This window comes from Plectrocnemia conspersa, unplaced genomic scaffold (genome assembly GCF_051122295.1).
Source record: "Plectrocnemia conspersa isolate PC_06_02 unplaced genomic scaffold, ASM5112229v1 ptg000008l, whole genome shotgun sequence".
Classification (NCBI taxonomy): domain Eukaryota; kingdom Metazoa; phylum Arthropoda; class Insecta; order Trichoptera; family Polycentropodidae; genus Plectrocnemia; species Plectrocnemia conspersa.
Window position 1 is genome coordinate 11,495,493 of NW_028277172.1, and position 18,177 is coordinate 11,513,669.

Below are 18,177 nucleotides of genomic sequence, written 5' to 3' on the forward strand. Positions count from 1 at the left end.
TTATTCTTAACCCGACATATTGCAGATTTATAGACATTTAACTGATTATTGGTTATAACTGAGTGTAAAATTTGTGATGTTGATAATCTAATTGACTAATACGTACGTAACGAAATAATATCGACTCTTTACTTAAACTAAATTGTAGATGATTTGTCTTCGTAATTTTTATAAATATTTTAACCTTAAAAGCTGACAGTTAATCGACTAGGTATACACTCAAAAATGTACATAAAGATTTTTTACACCTCTAAATAATTTATAAAAGATTCGATAAATCATATAATGAATTCAAAAGGAACTTTTTAAATAAAGATAAATTCAATGAAATAATTGCAATCTATTATAATATTTAAAAGGTTGAATAGGATTAGTATATTTTTTCTTTATGTTTTCAATAGTATTGAAAGAAAAAAAAATCGAATATTGGAGTTGTTCCTGATATAAGACATAACTGATAAATTTCTTAGACAAATTAAAGTATGTCAATATAGACACTAGAGAGTCGAATTGTTAAAAAATACTTAATAAATAAGGACCTGTAAAATGTTTTAAAACTTTTTAGTTTGATTTTTGTTTAAAATGCCAACAATCACACTTTCTATGCGTTGGCTAAAATCTACACAAACCTGAACTCCAAACTAACATTTAATAAACACATTTTAAAAATTCGCTCTAAATTACTTTTGTCGGCTTTATCTTTGATAATCTGAGTAATATATTATTAAAAGTAAATCTAACTATTCTTGAAAGAAATCAAGTGATACTACGAATGTAGTGAAGAGTTTTTTATGATTAATATATAAAAGATGTATGACTTTTTACTGTATTTTTTCTTCGTACTTTCTATAGTGGTTAGAAACCACGTAACGCATGTCTTAAAAAATGTTTTAGAGGCGAGCAATGAATATCTGTCCTAAATGTTAAATAAAATTATTTATATTGTATTGATGTATTTTATTTATATTTACTATTTGATTTTTGACGTCTACTTCGTCTTAACAATCCACCCTTTATCGTTGGATTAACGCGAAATTAGCGATGAAAGCGTTTTCACCCGCCTTTTTCAAAGATGACATACGCAGCTGTCGTCGCCTGGCCGTCATTTGCCCCCGCCGGATGACCCTAAACTTTTACGCCCGTGTCCATTCTCGCCCTTTTGAAGACGCCCGACGAATCTCTTTCTCTCGTCTACTTCTCTCTTTCTCTTTACGCCCGCCGCAAACGGGTTCAACTGGGCGTCTAATCCACTCGGTTTCGGTTCAATCGCGCAAAACCCCAAGGGTTTACGACGCTTTTTTCTCCGGTCGACCACGACCTTCGCCTTTTGACTTTCACGACAAATAATTAACGGAAATTAAAACGCGACACACTCTACTGTATACTTTTAAATTTGAATATATAAAATATTTTTTCAACATATAAAAATCTTTTTTTGCTTGCGATTAATTATTATTTTTAAGCTACTCAAATTTTAATAGCCACCATGATATAATTTTTTAACCAATTTTTACGACCGAATTGTGTGCTAAAAATAAATCGTTTGTGACGGCTTTTTAAACCATTTTATCTTAGTTTTACTGAGCGCTTAATTTCGATTTCTATAATAATATATAGAATGAAAATAAGCTATACCAGCTTAAATGTTATTTTTCATACTGACTGAAATTCCAGAAGTTCATATGGTACAACCTTGTATAATCAAACTTTAATTAGACGAAAAACAAGGTTTATTTTGCTGCAAAATGAAAAGTTTTGATATTTTTTTGAAATTTAAAATTTGGTGTTTCCATAATGAAAATGTCAAGATACTACTACCCAAAAAGCAATAACGCAACTAAAATAGTGTTTTTTGTATTGTCTGATCAATGTTTTAAAGATTAATATTTTTTTTTCGTCGAGATAACATAACAAGGATTTTATAAACCTCGAAATAGCGAGGTTTATAAAATCCTTGACGCACTTGAATGTGTACTCGTTTATGTGGATGTGCACAGTTTTCGGTTACAATCGGCATGCATTTTGTTTTTCCCTTTTTAATCTCTAGCCCCATTTTTTCAGTTGATGATTTAATGGCGTTGAAAGCTTTTATTAATGTCCATTTTGATCTTAACTATGTCAATGTCATCAGCATAGTCGAAGATTTGAACTGCCGGTTATATCTAAATTGTATATTTGATGACTTTTTCTAGGGCAATATTAAATAAAGAACATGCTAGAGCGTCGCTCTGTTGAAAACCGTTAACTCTTTCACCGCGGCTGATATTTTTGCATGCCATTTCGAAATTTGCTAATATGTGGAAGAGCAACTATTTATGCCATAAGTTATTTAATTATTATTTCAATAAATTAAAGTGTTTTTTAACCTTAAAACATATTACAAGGCTCAAAGGTTCATGCCTAATGCATACTGGCGATTTTCTTGACGACTTCTATAGGTGTCATCCGCGGTCAAAGGGTTGAATTTATAAAGCTTAGGTAGATATGTTTAAAGGATCTGCTCGCTTATACATAACATTATTTCTTTTCGTGGTTCATATTTCAAACCACAAGAGCCTTATTTTGAAGTAACCTTTTTAAATCTGTATGTACAATATAATTTAAACAGCTAAATGAAATGCTTATATTAGAATAAGATACAGGGTTACCCAGTAGCTATTCTATATGAAATAAAATAAAGATATTTATACTAAATGATTAATGCTTTTTTCTTATAAATGAACCGCTAAACAGCATCGCTTCTTAAAACCTCAAATTGCTCATTTTCGGGTTATTTATAAACATATTTTTCATAAAAAGGAAAGGCTCGCACGCGGCGTTTTTCATGCCGGGCTTCCCTTTTCAACGACACAAAACGGCAAAAACCCTCCCCGATTCATTGTGCGGCAAATTCGGCCGCAACCTGATGGTTGAAGGATGGTTAAGAGGGGAGGGGTGGTCTGTGATGTAGAAGTCGTAGGAACGATTCTACGGCTGAAGATTGATTGTTTAACCTAAACCGGTGTTTTGGCTTTGTTTAGGATCCGCCCGGTTCGCACACACATTCCGAAAGGGCTTTTCCCTCTAATAGGGACGACAGCTTTCCTTCGCCGAGGCGGCACTTTGATTCGACGTTTCATTTATTTTAGAAGCAAATTTATTTTTATATATTATATACTATGTATAATCACGTGTACGTTCTGAAAAGCAGCGGCTTTATTGTATATTTATTTTCGACGAATGAAAAGAGCAAGTTGTATTTTTAACATTTTGACTTTGTTTTTTATTCAATTATGCGTTTATTTTGATAACGAATGATTGTTTTTTTATGATGTAGAAAATTAAATTAAATTTAATATATAAATATTATATAAGCTACGCTAATATTTTTTTTTATAATTCGAAATAAATTATAATTTTCATAAACAAACTGTGCCAATCCATGGTCTTAGCAATATTATCATTATTACAACAGTAACACAAGCATGAGACCGAAGTGTGTGTGTAACAACTCTTTCAACTAGTTTTTAATATTAATTTTAATATTTAATTCTATTGCGGAAATCGAACATAGTCTCGATTTATATATATATTCATATATAAGTATGGACTTCTAATAATGCGCTAATACATCCACAAGTGTGAGAGATTATTACAATTAACCTTTGTGAATTATAAAAATATATCATAAGCACGGAAAAACGCAGTCCGTAATGTCTCAGACTTATAACTCTGAAGTTGTGCGTTCAAGCCCCGTCAGCAGCACTCGAATTTTTATTTATAAAAAATGCGCTATTATTAAAAAAAACGGCCTCAATCGTAGTGACATCTACTGATTATAAATTATATTACTCATAATAATTTATAATTAAATATATACATGCCACCGATTCTCAGACTTTTTCAGTCTGGTAGTAAATACTTACTTATAGATATTCATTATATCTGACTGACTTACCCAATTGGTACAGATTCACTCCGTTGTAACGCATTGGGCCTACGCCTGTCAGGTTACAATGGATGATTCAAAAATAAATATTGATTTAAAACATAATTAGAAATATTATAAACTATTGAATACTATATTCACATTTTATGTTTATTTCTTTCGTCTTCTACATACACATATTTATTAGTGTAACGTCTACATTCAACATCAGACATTCATTTTGTACAGATTCTTTACGTTATATGCAGAAATATAAAACAAATATCTTAAAAGCAAATCAATTCTCAGGTTTTGTTTTTTATTTATTAAAAAAACATTTTGTTGTTATGCAGTCACTCTAGTCATAAGAAAATATTTATCAAAATCAAACAAATAAAATAACTAATCAGTCACTTGTGTTTGGACACGTGATTGCCCATTACTTTAAAGCTGCTTCGATTAGGACGGAATAGCGTAGTCCGTAACGTCTCAGACTAATACCTCTGAGGTTGCGGGCTCGAGACCCAGCAGCGGTACTCGAATTTTTGTTTAAAAAAAACTGCGCTATTATTAAAAAACCAGCCCCAGCTGCAGTGACATCTATTGGTTATAAATTATATTACACATACTAATTTATAATTATTAATATAGATGTCGCTGATTCCCAGACTTTTAGTCTGGTGGTTAATACTTACTAGTAGGTATTCATTATATCTGATTTTTTATTTTGGCTTCGTGAGTGAAGTTAGATTTTTTCTCAGACATATGCAAACTAAGTTACCATTAAATAAAGACAAGCCCAACTAAAAAACAAAATAATAATTTTAAGAGAATATCTGATATTATAATATATGTATTAAAAAAATTGTTTTGCCAAACATTGTAAACTTTACAGCATATTTTATAGTAATCTTGCCGCATTTATGCTTTTGAATTCGCTCAAAACAATGTTAATAATACAGCAATTGTTTGTTACTCACTGTTTTGAAATGCGTAAATTTTTAGGTATAAGTTTTAAATTTTAAAGTTTAATTATATATTTATTTTTAAATTCTACATTAGAATTCAAAAATATAAATAATCAATAATATTATATGTAATTTTCTTGAACCTAACTTGATAAATATGAGTTTGCAGAATAATATGAAAATCGAATTATGTTGAAAAAATGTATTGCTGTCGATTTGAGAATTGTATTGCTACTGAATGGGCCGGTATAATCTAGTCCTATGGCTACCTATGCAGGCCGTCGTGTCAAAACTCAGTGACGACATATGTTTTATTACTAGCCACGGGGCCAGCCAACGCTGCCCCTTTTTAGGTATAAAAAAGCTCGCAACACCAAAGCAAATCATCACAAAAACAATGTTATTTTTTTTTAAACATGCCAAAGACTAACTGCCCCTGCATACGTTTATAGTTGCTTATAATTAGTATTATAAAACAGTTCAATTGGAAACAACTTTGTTTTATGTTTTTTATACGATAAAGCTTACTATTGAATCGTATATCATTTTCAATAAGCTTTTTTACGCCGCTCGGTAAGCATTTCGCGTGCAGTAGCACGCTTATGTATTTTTAATGCCATTTTTTCCGCGAGATCATATTTCATGTTTTTGCGAGATGAAGGAGCCTGATAGTTACGTTATCCCGTTGTACCGACTATAGGAGTATACCTGAGCGCGATGAGGGGAAAATATTTCATTTTCGGCACACAGTCTACAAGGATTCATAAATTTTCAATGTTCCACGGGTCGACGAAGGAATGACACCCGTGAACTCTTATAAGTGAAATTTTCCCCTTCCGAATCGTTGTTAACCGCGTATCCGAAAATTCGTCCATCATTATTAAAAATTCATACTGCTAAACATTTCTGTCCTACGGTCACACCGAAAATAATACAGAATCTGCTAAAGTTTGCATGGGGTTAATTTTTGTTGATTTTAGCCATTATCAGCATGTGCATGCATTTTAATTTATAGATATTCGTTTTTCTTCAGTCGAGAATGTGGTACATTTATAAATAATCTCCTCGATGATTTTGAAGTCTTGTTTTATGAAAACTCAAAGGAAAATCGAGAGTACTTTTTCCAGATATTACTTTCTGAAACTGCCGTAAAATACGCTTTTACTTTAGATAATTAAACAAGTACACTTCAAAACGACGTAATTGTGGGACCTAATTTAAGAGTTTTCGCCAAATTAAAATGGAGCAAAAGGCTACAAATATGCTATCGAGATTTTGTTGAATTCTCAGTATTTCATTATATTGTTTATTGGCACAAGGATATTGTGCGTTAAATCATTTGCATATATAAATTGTAATCGTTTTACAATTGAGGAACACTTATCATTTTTGACAGTATTTTAAGAAAATAGTACGAACAGTTATTTTTAGTTTTAGATTGAGTTTAATAATGGAACATCAACTAAATCGTTTAATTAGATTCCGTTGATACGAAACAATATTTTTAAGAAATGTGCGTTTTTAAACATAGTGGTAGTTAGTTATATCATTGTTTGCAATAAACGAATAAGAAACATGATATTTTATTACAATTATCTATTTTTCTTCCTGACAAATATATTTTTAGGCAAATAAAAATCACATAAACTAATATTATGTATTTTATTAAGTTAACCCTTTGCGCTCGTAAGTCGACTATGTGTCGACATCGTATTTCAAGCGTTGTACTCGAACGTCGACAATATGTCGACAAAACTTTGAATGCATTTATTGGCTTTGTGTTCAAGCAAATTTTGAAAATTTAAATTTATTAATAGTAAAAAGACTTCTGTTAAACACATTTCAGTAATATTGAATTTTTAACTTATGCAAATAACTCAATAATCTTAAATTTACAAGTGTAAGTTTATTGTAAAATTTTTCATCGGAACATGGTCAAAGCGCGCGCTGTTAGGACGGCATCGCGCTAGACTTGACAGATTTAGGTTGTCAATTAATGCTTTAAAACTGATTTTTTCCTTCTAAGGGCATCTATATTTTTATGATATGGGATGAAACGGGATCATATGCTCTAATTGTGCATAATTATTACTTTATATTGTGTGTCTGTTATGAAATAAAAATAAAATTTTTAAGACGGAAAAAAGAGTGAGATGCCGTTATGCTAGCAGAGCTCGCTTACTCGCTCGCACTAGTAAAATGAGCGATTGACAACTATCGACCTGGGTACTCAACTCAAACGATAATATTAGTCTCGACACATTTAATATATTTTCGAGCTAGTAAATAGCTAAATTATGTAAAACAGAATTAGTAATCTGTGTTTTAATTATTTATAAAGCAAAATTAGAAAAAATATCAAATATATTTGGTTTAAGACAATGTGTCAAAGAAAATACAAGGACTAATAATAGATCGAGCACATTAATAGATTTAGTATTTACCAACAACAAAAAAATTTATTGTGAAGTAAAATCAACTCCAAGAATAACTGACCATTCAATTGTATATATTTATATAGAAAAACATAATGAACTTAAGTTTAAAAAAACAAAAAAAATTGATATAATTAAAAAAATTAATTTTAATAAATTAAGATTAGAATTACAAAAATGTGACTGGAATGTAGATAATATGGATGTTAATAGGATATGGAACAAAATTTATAAGAATATAGTAGATTGTAAAACAAAAAGTCAATATAATTTTAAAAAGGAATATCGTTACAACCCAAAACCGTGGTTTAATGATGATGTTAAAAATGCTATAAAGAAAAGAGATGAGTCATACAAAATTTTTCAAATATTAAAAACAGAACAAATAGAATATAAAGTCTTTAATGAAAAATGGAAAACATACACACAATGTAGAAATATGGCAGTCAAAGTATTAAGAATGGCTAAAAAGAAATGGTATGAAAAATTGATAGATGAAATACAAAATGATCCAAATAAGATGTGGAAATCAATAAAACAATTAATTAATCCAACTCAGAAAAACGACATAATAAAAATGGAAATTAATGGAAATATATATCAAGATCCTTATATAATGGCAGAAAAGATGAATACATATTACATTGAGAGCATAGAAGAAATTGTAAATTCAATACCAAGGATTAGTAATTTAGTACAATATAATAATAAAACATTAATTGTAAAATTTAGTAAATTTAAATCAGTATCATTAGATGAAATTCATAACATAATATGTAAATTTAAAAAAGGAACTAGTACTGATGAACTAGATATAAATATAATTAAAGAAACATGGGAAATAATAGGAACTAAATTAAATTATTTAATAAATAAAGCACTCTCATTAGGAGAAATGCCTGAAAATTTAAAGATTGCTACTATTGTACCTATACCTAAAATAAAAAATAGTAAAAAAGTTGAAGAAATGAGACCAATCAACATGCTACCGTGTATAGAAAAAATAATAGAAGAAGTAGTAATCAAACAATTAAAGGAATTTATTACTTCTCAAAACATAATATGTGAACAACAATCGGGATTCAGAGAAAAGCATTCCACTGAAACTGCATTACAAGTAGTGATAAATGATTGGCTGTTGGCTAAGGATACAAACAAAATCATTGGAGCAGTTTTCTTGGATTTCAAGAGAGCCTTCGAAACAATAGACAGAGAAATAATGATGAAGAAATTGGAGAGTATAGGTATAAGTGATATAGTTTTGAGATGGTTTAATAATTACTTATATAAAAGAAAACAAAAAGTTAAGATAAATAATGTATGTTCTGAAGAGAGGTTAGTGTATTATGGAGTACCACAAGGGTCTAAATTGGGACCATTGTTGTTTGTTTTATATATAAATGATATAGTTAATAACGTAAAAAAATGTAAAGTTCATCTATTTGCGGATGACACATTGATCTATTGCATGGGTGATAACATTGAAGAAGTTGTGAGTAATTTGAATGATGAATTAGGTGTGTTAGAGATATGGTTAAAGAATAATGTACTTAAATTAAATGAGAATAAAACTAAATGTATGTTTATTAATTATAAAAATGTGTTAGATGATAGTACCAAAATAGTAATAAATAACTCTAATATAGAAATAGTGGATAATATAAAATATTTAGGAGTAATTGTTGATACAAAATTAAACTTTAAAGAACATTGTAATTACATATTAAAAAAAATTAGTAGAAAAATAGGTTTATTATCTAGATTAAGAAATATATTAAGTATAAATACAAAAAAATTAATTTACAATAGTATAATATTGCCCCATTTTAATTATTGTGCAACACTTTTAAATATGTTGAATAAATTAGATAAACAAATGTTGCAAAAATTACAAAATAGGGCAATGAGAGTAATCTTAAATAAAAATAGATTAACTAATTGTAAAAGTATGATTGATAGATTAGAATGGTTGAATGTTCAAGAAATATTGAGTATGAATGTATTAGTATTTATATATAAGTTAGAAAATAATATGTTACCACACTATTTTAATAAGTATTTAATAAGAAATAAAGATGTACATAAATATAATACTAGAAATAAAGAAAATTTAAAAATAATTAAGTATAAGAAAACGAGTACGGCTAGGGGAATTATGTACGGAGGTTTTAATTTATATAATAGTCTTCCAAGAGAAATCCGAAACAGCAAAAATATAACGGGTTTTATAAATGGAATAAAAAAACACCTTCGTACATATAGAAATAAAATATTATAATATTAAGTCTTTATTATTGTATATTTTTTCTTTCTGTTATGTATTTTTTATATATTTTTATATATGTTTACTAAATTTGTTAGATGTAAAGATTAGCTATTAAGCTAAATAAATTAATAAAATAAAATAAAATAATAAATAAATACATATATTGATTTTCTTTTAAAAATTATCCATATAATTACGAATGACGATATAATATTGAATTTTTAAGGACGTGACGATGAATTCGATATTAACCGTGATATTATTACTGTGACAGTAATAGTATGCGTTTATGCTAAGACTATTTTTACCAATTTTAAATCTGGTACAAGTATTTAAAGTTTCAAGTTTTAGGATAATCTTTTAATGTAATAATTTTTTATGATCAATTTATTTATATTTTTAAGAACTGTTTTAATAAATTCAAAACTTAAAAATTCAAAAATAAAGCCACGAGGCCAAACTACGCTGGTTCGCTCTAGGTGTAAAAACGCCTGTCAATCCAAAACAGATCTTCACAAAAAAACAATGTAATATTTATCATTTCTGCCTCAAATGGGCAAATACATACGAAAAACTTGTAGAATATTTGTCTAAATATAAAATTTGATCATTTTCACAAAATATAATAAAACTTTACCAGCCCCACCTATTTTTTTTTATGTACGAAAAAATTGGGTGGGGCCTGGCCCCAATTGCATTTATATTATCACCACAGCTGATATTTTTGAGCGCCATTTCGAAACTTGTTAATATGTGGGGGCACCTATTCATGCCATATTTTAAAAAATATTATGGTTCAAATAATTGATTTACAGCCTTAAATTATACTAAAAAGCCATTTTATTAGGCTCAAATGCTTACGGCACCTTTAAATGTCTAATGAGTACTGGCGATTTTCTTGCTGACACCCATAGAAGTCATTCGCGGTGAAAGGGTTAAAAGTGTTGTAAGACATATTTTTTCAGTGAGTTTTAGGATTGTATTGTACATATAAAAATTTATCCATATTTAACACTCTACTGGTGGATGACTCAAATATGCGTCATTGAAAAACTATTGTTAAAAGCCGTTTATGCACAATATAATCAACACTTACACATTTAATTGGATAAGATTTAAAACACAGTTTGTAAATTAGTGATATCTATTATATATTGTTAACTATAATTACAGCTTACAATCAATAGATGTCGCTTAGCAGTTAGGGCTTAATTTTAATAATAGCGCATTCTTAATATTAAAATGTTTAGTTTGCTGCGGGACCTGAACCGATAGTCTCTAGGATATCAATTCAACGCCTTAAGGACTACGACATTCCGGTTATACAAGACAATCTAAATATAAAGTTGTAAAATCGCCATGACGCGTTTTGAATGTCTCTCTGTAAAACATATGACTAAAGAATATAGACAAGGTTATTTTGCTCGTGTAACACCATAGACCAGGGGTCGGCAAACCTTTTTTGTGAAGGACCAGATTGTAAATATTTTAAACTCAGCGGGCCAGGAAGCAAAATTAAAATGAGCTTTATCATTTCTCTCAAATATTCAAATGTATTGCAAAAGGCGTTACGTGGGCACTGAAGATGCTGTCAAATTTAAAGTGCATAACGTCACGGTGAAATACAAAGCAATAGGAGCACCTTATAAGGTGATACGTAGCTAGCTCCTTAACTCGACGGTTGGCCGCTCTATTATAGCACATACTTTGATTTTTTTATATGTCAAATCTAACAATTTCTTGCAGCCCGGATTAAAATAAGCAGAGGGCTGGATTTGGCCGTAATTTTCTGACCTCTGCCATGGACAGTGAATATATTAAAAAATATCTAATTTAATTGGGCCTTCTTTTTCGTATTTTAAATATTCCTATCCTAAGTGCATGTAAACGCAGGACAAATACCCCCTGGATAGATATATCTCCCATCAAAACTCTCCTGGACATTAACCCCCTGTACAAATAATCCCCTGTGCAAATAACCCCCTGACAAATAGCCCCCTGAAAATTAACTCCCCGTGTAAATAACCCCCCTGACGATTAACCCCCGCCACGTATAGAGATAAGTATTTTATATAAGTTGTTATTATTTATAATAAATGGTCATTATTTTAATAAAATAATGTTTAATACGAATAATCAGTATCAATACTAATTTATTTCATTCAGCAAAATACAGAATTTTTAAAATATCAATAAAACTAACACATTTACGAAGAAAATATACGTATTGTATATTTTGTACCGGTGACTGGTGCGAGCAAAATTGTTATAAAGAGTATTAAAAAAAAATAAAAAATATTATTAGGCTAGATACATATGTATGTATAATACAGCTAAACTTTGGTAATGGCGTCAGTATATGTTTTATTAAGTATAATAGAGCGTCACAAGACGTGTTAAGTAATATCTGTATTATCTTTATACGTGGCGGGGGTTAATTGTCAGGGGGATTATTTGCATGGTGGGTTAATTGTCAGGGGTTATTTGCACGGGGGGTCAATGTCCAGGGGGGTTTTGACGGGGAGTTATTGTCCAAGGGGTATATTTCCAGGCGGTTAGTGTCCTAGAAACATATTTCCTAATCTAGATTCTCCTTTATATATGGACCTTCGCTTTACTTTATTTGGAATCTCATTATCGGCAACTTAGCGTTAAAAGTGTTAAATTTTGCTTTTAAAAATCATTGGTTATATCGTCAAAATGTATCCTTTTGCTTAAAACATATGTGCTGATGTGCATATTGTTTGTGTTTTATTTATTGTAAGGTGCATAACAATTTTTCGTATTAAATGTGTTTTTAAACGTTATTATATGTTGATATATGTTTTATTTAACTAACAGTATATTTTTTTATTTTTTATAATACGTTTATTGTAATCTGATTTTCTAAAAAGTCTAAAACTTGTTAATGGGAATATATTAACTATTTACCAAGAAAAAACAACAATTAAAAAAACTAAAAACTAAGGTTTTACTAAGAAAAAAAAACTACAAGTAAAAAACTTGTGCTCTTTGTAATTTTAATCTTGATTAAATTTTATTGTAACCATTATTTTTTTGTATGAACGCAAATTGTTGATCGATGTTATGAGCGCTAAACGCTATAGAACGAGCGCGATGCGCAAGATAATAAGCGCATTGCGCAAGATAATAAACGATGGGTGCAAAAAAAATACAAACAGTCCAATATTTTAATTATTTAGAATTCATATGACATCTAGCTATTTACAAATTTCTTAATGGTTATAAACCCCTGCCGCTACATCACTCAGCTGTTTTTTTAAATAATTCATTTATTTGTTTTACCGCGCATTTGATTGCGATGGACGAAAAATCATCTAAAAACATCATTACATTTACCTTCCTATACTATGTATACCTAATACTATGTCATTTATTTTTTGTGAATAGTAAGTACAATTCTTCATAAACACATTTTAATAAATTATTCTTTTCTAAGTTTCATGGTTAACGTTTTACAAATTATTTAAAAAAGTACAATAAAAAAAGTTATTTTCCGATTAAAGTATTTAAAATATAATATATTTTAAATATTTAATTAATTTTTTTTTAACTAAAATACTGACAAACTATCAATCTTTCGCTGTATTAATTTTAATTTGTAAAAAGATTAATCAAAACATGTTTTATTTCATTTTTACTTCCAAAAATTGAACATAAAAAAAGTCTCGAAATTAAATACGAGCTGGCGCTACCCCAACCAAAAAAAAAATACGAGTGCAAAGGGTTAACTTAACTTATTGTATAGTAAATCCACTTACTTTCTGTTTGTCAAAGGCGCAGTTTAAAATTTTTCATAACTCTTGAATTTATATTACTTTGTGTTCGATATTGCGAATTTATGTTGTTTTGTGTAACTGAATTTGAATCGATCATAAATATGTATTATTATAAATTTTTAATTTTTTTAATTATGTCCATATGTATAAAAGCCACATAACATAGGCAACATTGTTTCTCCAAAGAGTTTCCCAAAACAACCCTTTCTGCACGCGAAAACAACAGGGGGGTGGACCTAGAGTGGTGCTCGATACATTTGCGAAACAGATCGCAATAAAAGTTTGCACGTCGTATAAAGCTCCGCCGGAAAAGCGTTACACTGTAGCTTTTCCGGTCTCGGCCCTCGAGTGTTTTTCTCAAAGGGCGACTCGATAATAATAATAACGCGGGCAATTTTCCGGCCCGCCCAATGTTTGCGGCCAACGTAACGAAGCGACAAATAAACGTCACCGGCCGCTTGAAATATCAACCCGATAAAATTTTATTAAGACTGCACCTGCGTCCGCCCGTTACCATAATCGGATGGGGTAGGTAACGGGCGGAGGAATATCGATATAATGAACTGTGCGGGCTCGACTTCTCCGACCACCCATAACAAGCTTTAGATTTTACCGCAAGATTCATATTTTTATATGATGCTAAATCACACTGAAATTGATACTTACATATATGTACATCGCCTTAGTATTTACCCCATAATAGGCAATAAGGTGTATCATATTGTATACTTTTGCATGTTAATTGTGTTTTTATGAAGATGCAAAAGAGTCACTTCAATCCAACTATAGACTTGTAGCTGCTCCCTATGCACCCGTTAAGTTGTTATATATTATTCTTAATCACGGTCAACAAGGTCTCATTGATCAAACCACAATTTTTTGACTACGTCTCTCCATAGTGACTAATTTTTCTTTGTATGTATTATTTTAATAATATATTTATTTTGTTGTGTATTGAAATAATGCAATTATTGTTTTCGACCATCGTGACGCATTGGGGGTAACCAGGTTACGATGGTCTTAATTTAATTTAAATAAATAAATTTGTTTTCTGTGCAAAATCTCAGATCTATGTCGTGTTCACCAATTTTGTAAAGGCATTCGATAAAGCTTATCACAAGCCTCAAAAGTGCTGCAAAGGTATATCTTAAGGAATTTGCTGCTTATTCTGCTCTTAAACGATGTTAAAGCAGTTTCAGGTTTGTTGACTTTGTAGTCAAAACAGACCTCGGAAAAGCTGATAAGATTATTTTATAAGCATAAATGTAGATTCCACTATCACGTGGTAGAGTTAAAATGACAGGTAATTAATAAAATACTGGACGACCCGCTGACGTGTCTCGTGTTATTCTGAGGCGTCTTTCACCGCGTCACTTGCCGAGTCTCTAGACGTCTTCTTTCGTCTTCTCTCTGTCTCTCGGTGACTATGTGTAGCATAATTTATATTACTGCTTCGAGAGAACTCTGTCGAATCGCGAATGAGGATGTTGGCAGGACAAATCCGCGGAATGTGTGTACCCTCCGAAAGTGAAACAGCCAGATGATCACTTCGGCGATCGTGAACAAAGGGAAAGAATAACAATAGTTTATCGCGAATCAATTCTAAACATAGAGTCCTTTTTTTAGTACTTATGCGCCTTTGGGTATAACTCATTGTCTCCTCGACGTAACGTCTATGCCATAAAGCATTTCGTGAACGGCGTTGACGATCCGTCGATGTTTCATACTGTGTTTTTATATTGTGCGCCCTCGGGTGTAATTCTTTTTCTTCTCGACGTAATGTTGATTCTGTGAAGTTTTTAGGAACGTCGTTGACAATCCGTTTATGTCCTCCACGCGAATCGCGATCGCGTACGTTATTCGAGCCTGTACAAGTCAGGATTACAATTCTTGCGCATTCTTCCCTAGCGCGTACCATCCAGCTCCTAAACGTGTTCACTAATCACAAATATGCGTCGCTCACGTTTTAAAACTTAACATTTGCCTACTTATTATTTTTTTAAATGTAATACTATTTGTATAAGTCGTCATGATCAATTGGTGTAACCTGTTAGGTCATGACGACTATAATTTAATATTAATAAATAATTCTTGCGAACTGATTATATTTTACTACTAGCCTCTCGTTCAATTATATCATCATGGTCGCATTCAAGAACTATTGTAGAAAGACGGAGAATTGTAAGGATTCTTTTTAATTTAAAGACATTCTTTGTTCATACCGAAACAGAAACTAAACTTTGTATGTTTTGCACCATAACAATAATATTTATCCAATACGATAAGTTTATAAAATCAGTAGTTTTGTCTTGGTAATCAAACGACACCAGTAGTTTTATGTAACATCATAGTCATGACAATCTCAAAATACGAGTATACACGCGTACATAAAATATAGATGTTTCTAAGCTAAGAATCTTTCATTAAATATATATTAATATATTTTCTTATTACAAGCGCTTGTTCATATTCATATTATAATACATTACACGCGTCGAGATATACACATAATAATATGTATTATAAAATATAACTTTATTCATACATGTGTACAATATGTTTTTAATGTTAATTTTATATTTGAGAAAAGTGTAGGATACATATATTCATCGGTTAAGGGAAAATCGCGCCAATATTTGGTTACATATTATAAAACATCATTCATATGTACATAATATATTTTTATGTTTTCAATATCACGAGATAGATGTAAATTAACGAAACAGTTAAAAAAAGTGTAATTCTTTGCTAATTCGACTTTAACTTTGTAATGTCGTTAACGCAGCTAACTTTTAAACCTGGTCGACCCGGTTAGCGTTAACTTTGTTGAATTTGTTATTTTCGGTGTTAATTCAAAATTATTATTTTGCAACAAAATTTAATAATTAAAATAAACTGGTAGTTATTTTGATTCTTCATTTACATTATTACCATTAAAGTATGTTTTTTATTTGATTTATTTAAAGCAGATTTTTAATATTTAATTTTAAAATTATTCTGTGAGATTTTGCGGCAAACTATCAATTAATGATTTACAGATAGATGAAGAATATTTTATCTACTACACTTTATTAAATCCGCAACTAATCCCGCTAAAATTGTTGTTGAAATTGTATGTTTTTTTTTATAGACAAAATATTTTTTTCTTAAATAGCTTTTCATAATTAAATTCACTGTACGTTTTTTTTTTATTAATCATTAGATGTCTAGTCATTTTTGTTTATTTAGGTAAGTATTCACTTTATATTTTTTCTGAAAGACACAGCTAATGTGAGTCATTATATCCGAGTTTCTTTCGTAGAAATATTATTATTTTTGCTCATTGTTTGTCATGAAACGAGTAGCCTTTTGCTTGCATAAATTTCTTCAGCCAGCTTTGAAAAAGTATTTTTGTGGTTTCTAGACGATTCACCTATTTGATTCGTTTTATTTCATATTCAGATTACCTTGATAAGGTTATCTTCAATTTATATAAATACAAATACCCAATAAAAATGATGAAAAACTAAAAGAGATTAACCCTCCGGTTGCGAAAGAGAAATGAAAAAAGCGATGCCCGGCTGGCGAGCGCACGTTGTTTGCCCAACACCCGCGTAAAATATCACTGCTATTTTTATTTGCATTAACATTTTCATCTGCTTCCGCCGTTGCGAAAAACCTGTTTTCGCTAAATGTTTACGCTGTGAATAAACATTACAGGAATCGCGTTGAACAAACAGAAACAGAGAAGCAAACTCAAACGGTGAGAGCTCCACTGTACGTACTGCACACGGCCAACCCTGCGGTGCTCGCGTTTGATACGTGTGTGTACTAGTATTCAAAAACGAAAATGCTATATACAAAATCTTTAAAAAAAAGAAACTTGGTACGTAGTATTTGCGCTTTAACAGCAAACACCAATTTTAGTTCATCAGTCTTTAAATTTTGAGGTAAAAAATATCAGCAATTTCATCGTTTCAATGTTTGTGTAGTACAAAAAATGTTCTGTTAATTTTTTATCCAACGGGTTATCTTTTAATGTACCGCTTTATAAACAACGCGTTACCATAAGGCCGTTATTTCACTGGTCGGTTCTGTATTAATTTATTTATTAAAATTAAGACAACAAGCGGTTTTTGATTTTATCCGCATGTGTTACTAGAACTAAAATTAGAAAATACTAATATAAGATTTAATTTGCAGAATAAATTATTATAGATTTGCCGATCTTTTTTAGTCTGTTCACTCTAACTATGAGAGCAGACAATTTCTATTATAAAATAATACGTATAAACGCTTTCCCAAGTGATTCGAGTAAAGTATTTGTTTATATTTGTAGTGGGATTTTACTTTATTAAAACTAAAAACACAATTGTGTATTATTTTTTAAGTCTTTGTGTATTACAACGTAGGTAGTCACCTCCCCCCTCCGACGTACCGCTGTATCATTGTTATGTTATTTATAACATTCATTGCCATAACTAATAGCTGACAAAAAATAATAAAGAAAAAAAAAACACTTGGTCATTGCCGAAATTCCATAAATCTCTTATATTTTTATTTAATATTGTGCAGCTGATGATTTTATATTAAATTAAATTTTAATTTTGCCTCAAATAATTTATTGTGATATTTTTTGAGTATCAGAGTCGTGGTCTTTTCGACTAAATGCTCAAAAAAATATTTTGTTAATAAAAAAAATAATTTAATACTTTACAACATAATGTGAACCTGTTTTTGGATTCTTTATAACTTCACGAATATATTAGGGGTACCCAAAAGAAAGTTTTTATTTCACAATATTATTCTACAAAATAATCTC

At 30.1% G+C, this 18,177-nt stretch overlaps 1 protein-coding gene across 2 annotated transcripts in view; it reads left to right on the forward strand.

The window, feature by feature from the left end:
- The window catches only part of LOC148232995 (membralin), a 265,537-nt gene that overhangs the window by 26,202 nt on the left and 221,158 nt on the right, over positions 1 to 18,177 (forward strand). The window lies entirely within an intron of this gene.